Here is a 6,869-nt window from a genome sequence, read left to right as displayed (position 1 = left end):
ACTCTCATCGCTGAAGACGACACGTCTCCATTCGTCCCTCCATTCACGCCTGTCGCGACACCACTGGAGGCGGGCTGCACGATGTTGGGGCGTGAGCGGAAGACGGCCTAACGGTGTGCGGGACCGTAGCCCAGCTTCATGGAGACGGTTGCGAATGGTCCTCGCCGATACCCCAGGAGCAACAGTGTCCCTAATTTGCTGGGAAGTGGCGGTGCGGTCCCCTACGGCACTGCGTAGGATCCTACGGTCTTGGCGTGCATCCGTGCGTCGCTGCAGTCCGGTCCCAGGTCGACGGGCACGTGCACCTTCCGCCGACCACTGGCGTCAACATCGATGTACTGTGGAGACCTCACGCCCCACGTGTTGAGCAATTCGGCGGTACGTCCACCCGGCCTCCCGCATGCCCACTATACGCCCTCGCTCAAAGTCCGTCAACTGCACATACGGTTCACGTCCACGCTGTCGCGGCATGCTACCAGTGTTAAAGACTGCGATGGAGCTCCGTATGCCACGGCAAACTGGCTGACACTGACGGCGGCGGTGCACAAATGCTGCGCAGCTAGCGCCATTCGACGGCCAACACCGCGGTTCCTGGTGTGTCCGCTGTGCCGTGCGTGTGATCATTGCTTGTACAGCCCTCTCGCAGTGTCCGGAGCAAGTATGGTGGGTCTGACACACCGGTGTCAATGTGTTCTTTTTTCCATTTCCAGGAGTGTATTTAGGCATCTGCACGGCTTCACTATCGCCCCCCCCCCCCCCCAGACGTAGCAAGGCCCCAGTTCCAGTGTTAGCGTGAAGTCTCCACCACATCATCCACCCACGAGTGTTGCTTCCATACTCGGCCAAAACAAAATCCAGCCTTGCATGGCGCACCATCGACCACGGCACGACCAGTACTGCAATGACCATGACTGACGGGATCAGTCTGTAACTTCCACCGCGTCTCGCTGCTGTGCCGACCCCCTACGAATCGTTCTGTGTTCACCTAAATAGGTGATCGCAGCCATCGCACCGTGGCAAAGTGCGGCCACAAGAAAGAGCTGCCACACCAACCGCTCCAGAGAAAAGTTACGGCTCAGGACTGATGAAAGAAATCGACTGCTTCCAGGGACTGTGGAAGCAATCTTACAGTGCTAGTCTAACTACAAGCTGACTTGCATGGAGTTTTATAAATACGTAAAAGGTAAAAAAGACTTGCTGAAAAGGGTGAAATCTTTCTAAAAATACGGTGTATAAACTACTTCCACAGCAACAAGTTCCATGTAGTTGTACTCCAAATAAAAATTAATTACATTAGATAAAAATTTTCCTTCATTTCTGCCCCTCCATCTCAGAGTGCCCCGTGAGGTCCCAGCTAGATATAGCAACCCTACCCCCATGTTACCCAAGAAGTTCTACTTGGCCTTGTCTTTTTACCTCCTTGATCTCCTCCTGCCTTCACTACTCCGTCTCTCAAAGCTATCCATCTGTCTTCCACCGTATTCCTTTCCCCTGCCCTTGACAATCGTAGCCTAATGCTCCCTCTGAAACTCTCAATAACCTCTGGTTCTTTCAACTTATCGAGATACCATCTCCTTAAGTTACTTTTTGCAATTTCTTCAGCTTTAATCTACTGTTCATTGCGAGTAAATTGTGGTCATAGTCCACATCTGCCACTGGAAATTTCTTACAGTTTAAAATCTGATTCCTAAATCGTTGTCTTACCATTAATTAATCAATCTGAAACCATCTGGTATCTCCAGGTGTCTTCCATATGTACAACCTTCTTTCATGATTCTTATACCAGGATTTAGTGATAATTAAATTGTACTCTGTGCAAAATTCTACCAGGCAGTTTTCTCTTTCACGCATTTCCCCCCCCCAGTCCACATTCACCTACAATTTTTCCTGCTCTTTATTTTTCTACTGTCGAATTCCAGTGACCTATCACTAATTGATTTTCGTTTCCCTTACTATATGAATAATTTCTTTTATCTGTTCATACTTTTCTTCAGTAGCTTCATCATCTGTTCATTATTAAATGTACTCCTGCATTACCCCTATTTGATTCTCTATTTATAACCCTGTATTTACCTGACCAGAACTCCTGTTCTATCTACCTCCAAACTTCACTAATTTCTATAATATCAGAATATATCTATTTCCTTTTTTAAATTTTCTAACCTACACCCTGATTAAGGGCTCAACATTCCACACTACAATCCATAACGCCAGGTTTGTTTCTCCTGGTGACGACATCCTCCTGAGTAGTCCACACCCAAAGATCCTTGCTTTCAACTACTCACAACACCAGCACAGCAAGGCCATTTTAGTTTATGTTAAAAGGCCATAACAGTCAATCATCCATACTGTTGCCCCTGCCAACTACTTCCTTTTCAGGAATCACAAGCTTGTCTGGCCTCTCAACATATATCCCTCCATTGTGGTTGTACCTACAGTATGGCTATCTGTATCGCTGAGGCATGCAAGCCTCCACGCCATTGGCAAGGTTCAAGGTTCATAGGGGAGGATTAGATTAGTTGTAACACAATAGACATCTTACAAGACTTATTTTTAAGGCCTTACGCAGAGTCCAAAGAATGTCATCCAGTGTCTGAATAAGGAGTCGGGGGCGGCAACAAATGATATATCACTTGTTTGGAAAGAAGTTCTTGAACTGTCCCTCTTTCTGTACCCTTTGCATACTACCTTTTGTCACCACCTGATTAGGGACGAATAAAATATTTTCTGTATTGTTAGAACGAAGGAAGAAAGATACATAGAATATTGCAGGACAGGTGACACAACAGAAACCTTGTCCAGGAAACAAAACCCAATCTCCTTCATAGACTGTGACAGACGATCTTTCAAGATCCACTGGACATTTCCAAACTGTTTCAGTTGTTGCTCTTAGCTGGTCTTCTTTAGAGGAAATTAAAAAGTAACATAATCACAAAAGTTTTTAAAGTACTTTTTCGTTTTTCGTTCATCAGCCTTCTGACGTTCGATGCAGCCTGTGGCAATCTCTACTCCTCACACACAACTTCCTGAATTATTTGTTCCATATATTTCACTCCCTGTGTTCCCCTACCATTATTGCCTTCTAAACCTCTTTCTAATACCATGGAAGCTATTTCTTCATTTCCCAACATATGTTCTGTCATCCCGTCCGCTCTTTTCATCAACGTTGTCCACTCATATCTGACCACGTAGATTATGGGGAGCAGCACGTGCTTCTTGTCGTATAATCCACTTAATTATCAACATCTCTTTTAAAACATCTGAAGTGCTTCTTTTCTTTTGCGGATTTCCCACAGTCCATCATCCATCATTCCCATCCACACAACGCTGTGCTTTAGACGAGAGTACATCCAGAATCTGTGAAAGGGTGGTGGGACGGAATAAAAGGGGAGCGACAGAGAATTCGGGGAGAAGGGGTGATCTCACGTTACTTTTGTCACGAGTAACGAAATAGTTGGGATATTTTACTACAATTTCCTCTGGGTACACTTGTTACTAATCAATATGTTGCAGTTTTCTATTTCAGACCGATATTGGATTGATACCTCTGTCTGACTGCCGAAACAGGCTGCGAGTTCGGTTTGCCTAAATCTTTTTCTAGAAGATGTTAGCTGCCCAGGCTATGTTCTCAGAACTTCGTCTCAGATTAATGCGTATGTCGTACAAAGAGAATTCCCTGTTTGTCTGTGCTAGTATGCTTCTTATCTCCTCTTTGCTTCGTTCATTTTGCATTATTTTTTCGAAAGTAGCAAAATTCCTGCAGTTCATCCAGTTTTTGTGTTAAGCTTACTGCAAATGTCATTTCTACTGCTTATTTAGTGTTTCTTTAGTTTATTGAAAATCTTCATTGTGTGCTCACCTGAGTATTCATTCCATTGAGACGGTTATGCAGTTCTTTTTCACTTTCACAAAAAATACCAAAATCATCAGCGGTTCTTGTTGTTGATAACCATTTACAGTGAATTTTAATCCCACTTTTAATTCTTTCATTTATTTCCTTCATACAGAATAGCAGATAGTTTTACCCCTCTCTGCCACACAAAGGCGCAATAACATGGTATTCTCTCTTTGAGTCGTTTCAAGTGCTCTGTGATTAGTCGGTGCCATCCTTGAGAATCAATTTTGCAAGAGCCTGGAACATTGCTTGGTGGCGATTAACAGGCTGTAATTCCTTACCCCTGTAAATCCCAGCCGTAATTCATAGCCGGAGATTTCGGTGGCCTGTCTATGGATTTCAACTGCGTGACTTTCTTCCACTATAGCAAGTGCCAGAGCGTGCTGAAAGGTTATTCCTCCGAATTTTTTACGTAAAACGTCTTCAAGCTTTTTACACAGAACAATATTTATTAATATTCTTCATCTTTATTCCTCATGTCTACATATTTACTGTGCTCTGGCGCTAGAGGGTTCAATATTGTAGAATGTAACATGGTAGTATGAAACGTAACAATGTCGGTGCGTGAGAAATAGCGTGCCATAATCTAGTTTCGAATTCGAAGAGTTACATAGAATTCCCTCTCCGTCAGCATGACAATGCCGTACCACATACGAGTGCTACGACATTTGCAACAATGCATCGCCTTGAGTTCAATGTCATCGATCGTACTCCGTACAGTCCCAATAGGCTCCATCCGAGTTTCAACTCTTTCCAAAACTAGAAGAATGCCTTTGAGGATATTTCTTTAGTGACGAAGTGTTGCAAGAAGAGGTGAGATAGGGGCTCCGTCAACAAAGTCAAACTTTCTACATTGACTGTATTAATAAAATGGTCTCTCGTTGGCAGAATGTGCTGTTCGCCAGGATGACTATGTTGAGAAATAAGTATGTAGAAATGAAGAATAAGGATGTAGAATGTTAATAACGTTTGTTTTATTTAAAAGGATTTAAGAGATTCCACATAAAAAATTCGGAGACATTACTTTTCAACGCGTCCTCGTAGATATGGACGGATATTGATCGTTTATGAAGACAAAACCTGTACCAACAGTGAATCGAAAAACCTGTGTAGCAGTACAACCCTATATCCGACCTCTGGATGTTATAACAATCCTTATGACCACTAAAACAGATATGGAACTCCGTACAAACATTTAATACGGGACTTTCTCGTTTCAACACCATAGCGCCTCAAAACCGGCACCCTGTTACATTGTTCCTGTATTAGCTTGACATAGAGCCGGACTAAGAGGGGACTGGAAGGCGGCACAACCTGGGCCTATGGTCCTGCGGGCCCTCCAGCATCACCATTTTTGATCGAACCACAAACGAGCGTAAAATATGTTCAGTAAATAGGAGGCAGTTTGGACACAGAGACCCCATATGTATGTAAAATATAAACATAGGTACCTGCTTATCTTTTATTAGGACGTGGTATTTGTCTCTGGATGTCTTCAGAATTTTCAGATTTTTTGTAAAGTGCTGCATGAAACTTAACAACTGTAGAATTATATTCAGTTGTCTGCTAGACGCAGTTATTCTACATGAAATGTTCTTTTGATTGTATGCCATCTACTCAGGCGCACTACCCTGAGGTGACGAAAGTCGTGGGCTAGCGATACGCATGTATACAGATGGCGCCAGTATAGCGTACACGGCATGAAAGGGCAGTGAATTGCGGGAGCTGTTATTTGGACTCAGATGATTCATGTTAAAAGGTTTCCGACGTGATTATGGTCTCACGACAGGAATTAACTGACTTTGAACGCGGAATGGCAGTTGGAGCTAGAGGCATGGGACGTTCCATTTCGGAAATCTTTATGGAATTCGATATTCCAAGATCCCCTGTGTCAAGAGCGTGCCAGCAATATTAAATTTCAGGCATTACTTCTCACCACAACGCAGTGGCCAACAGCCTCCACTTAACGACCAAGAGCAGTGGCGTTTGCGTAGAGTTGTCAGTGCCAATCCACAAGCAATACTGAGTGAAATAACCGCAAAAATCGATATGGGACGTACGACGAACGTGTCCGTTAGGACAGTGTGGTAAAATCTGGCGTTAATGGGCTATGGCAGCACACGACAGACACAAGTGCCTTTGCTAACAGCCCGACGCCGCCTGCAGCATCTCTCCCAGGATAGTGACTATATTGGTTGGATTCTAGAAGACTGGTAAAACATGGTCTGGTCATATGAGTCCCGATATCAGTTGGTAAGAGCTGATGGTAGGGTTCGAGTGTGGCACAGACCCCACGGAGCCATGGATCAAATTTTCAACAAGACACTGTGCAAGCTGGTGGTGACTCTATAATGGTGTGGGCAGTGTTAACATGGAATGTACTTGGTCCTCCAGAATTTGGTTACTTGGAGATCATTTACTGTGATTCATGAACGACAAGTTTCCAAAAAACAATGGAATTCTTATCGATGACAATGCACCATCTCACTGGACCACAATTGCTAGCGATTTATCTGAAGAACATTCTGGACGATTCCAGCGAATAATTTGGCCACCCACATGAATCCCATCAAACATTTATGGGACATAACTGAGAAGTCAGTTAGTGCACAAAATCTAGCAAAGGCAACACTTTTACAGTTATGGACAGCTATAGAGGCAGCATGGCTCAGTATTTCTGCAGAGGATTTCCAAGGATTTGTTGAGTCCATGCTACATCGAGTAGCTGCACTACGCTGGGTAAAAGCAGGTCCGACACGATATTAGGAGGTATCACATGACCTTCGTCACCTCAGTGTATAAGTGCAGTTCAATAATACACGATGAAGTGCGGTGAAGAACGCACTAGTGATTTTTTAATTTTTTGTCTAAAGTATTGCGTCCTAAAAATTATTTTCTCAGACGCTATAAATGATTATTATACAGTTTACTTTATGAATACGAAAATCCATCTAGATGAGTAGATTTAAGCAAC

The sequence above is a fragment of the Schistocerca cancellata genome, chromosome 5, assembly GCF_023864275.1.
Source record: "Schistocerca cancellata isolate TAMUIC-IGC-003103 chromosome 5, iqSchCanc2.1, whole genome shotgun sequence".
Taxonomy (NCBI): domain Eukaryota; kingdom Metazoa; phylum Arthropoda; class Insecta; order Orthoptera; family Acrididae; genus Schistocerca; species Schistocerca cancellata.
Note: the sequence above shows the minus strand (reverse complement) of the source record.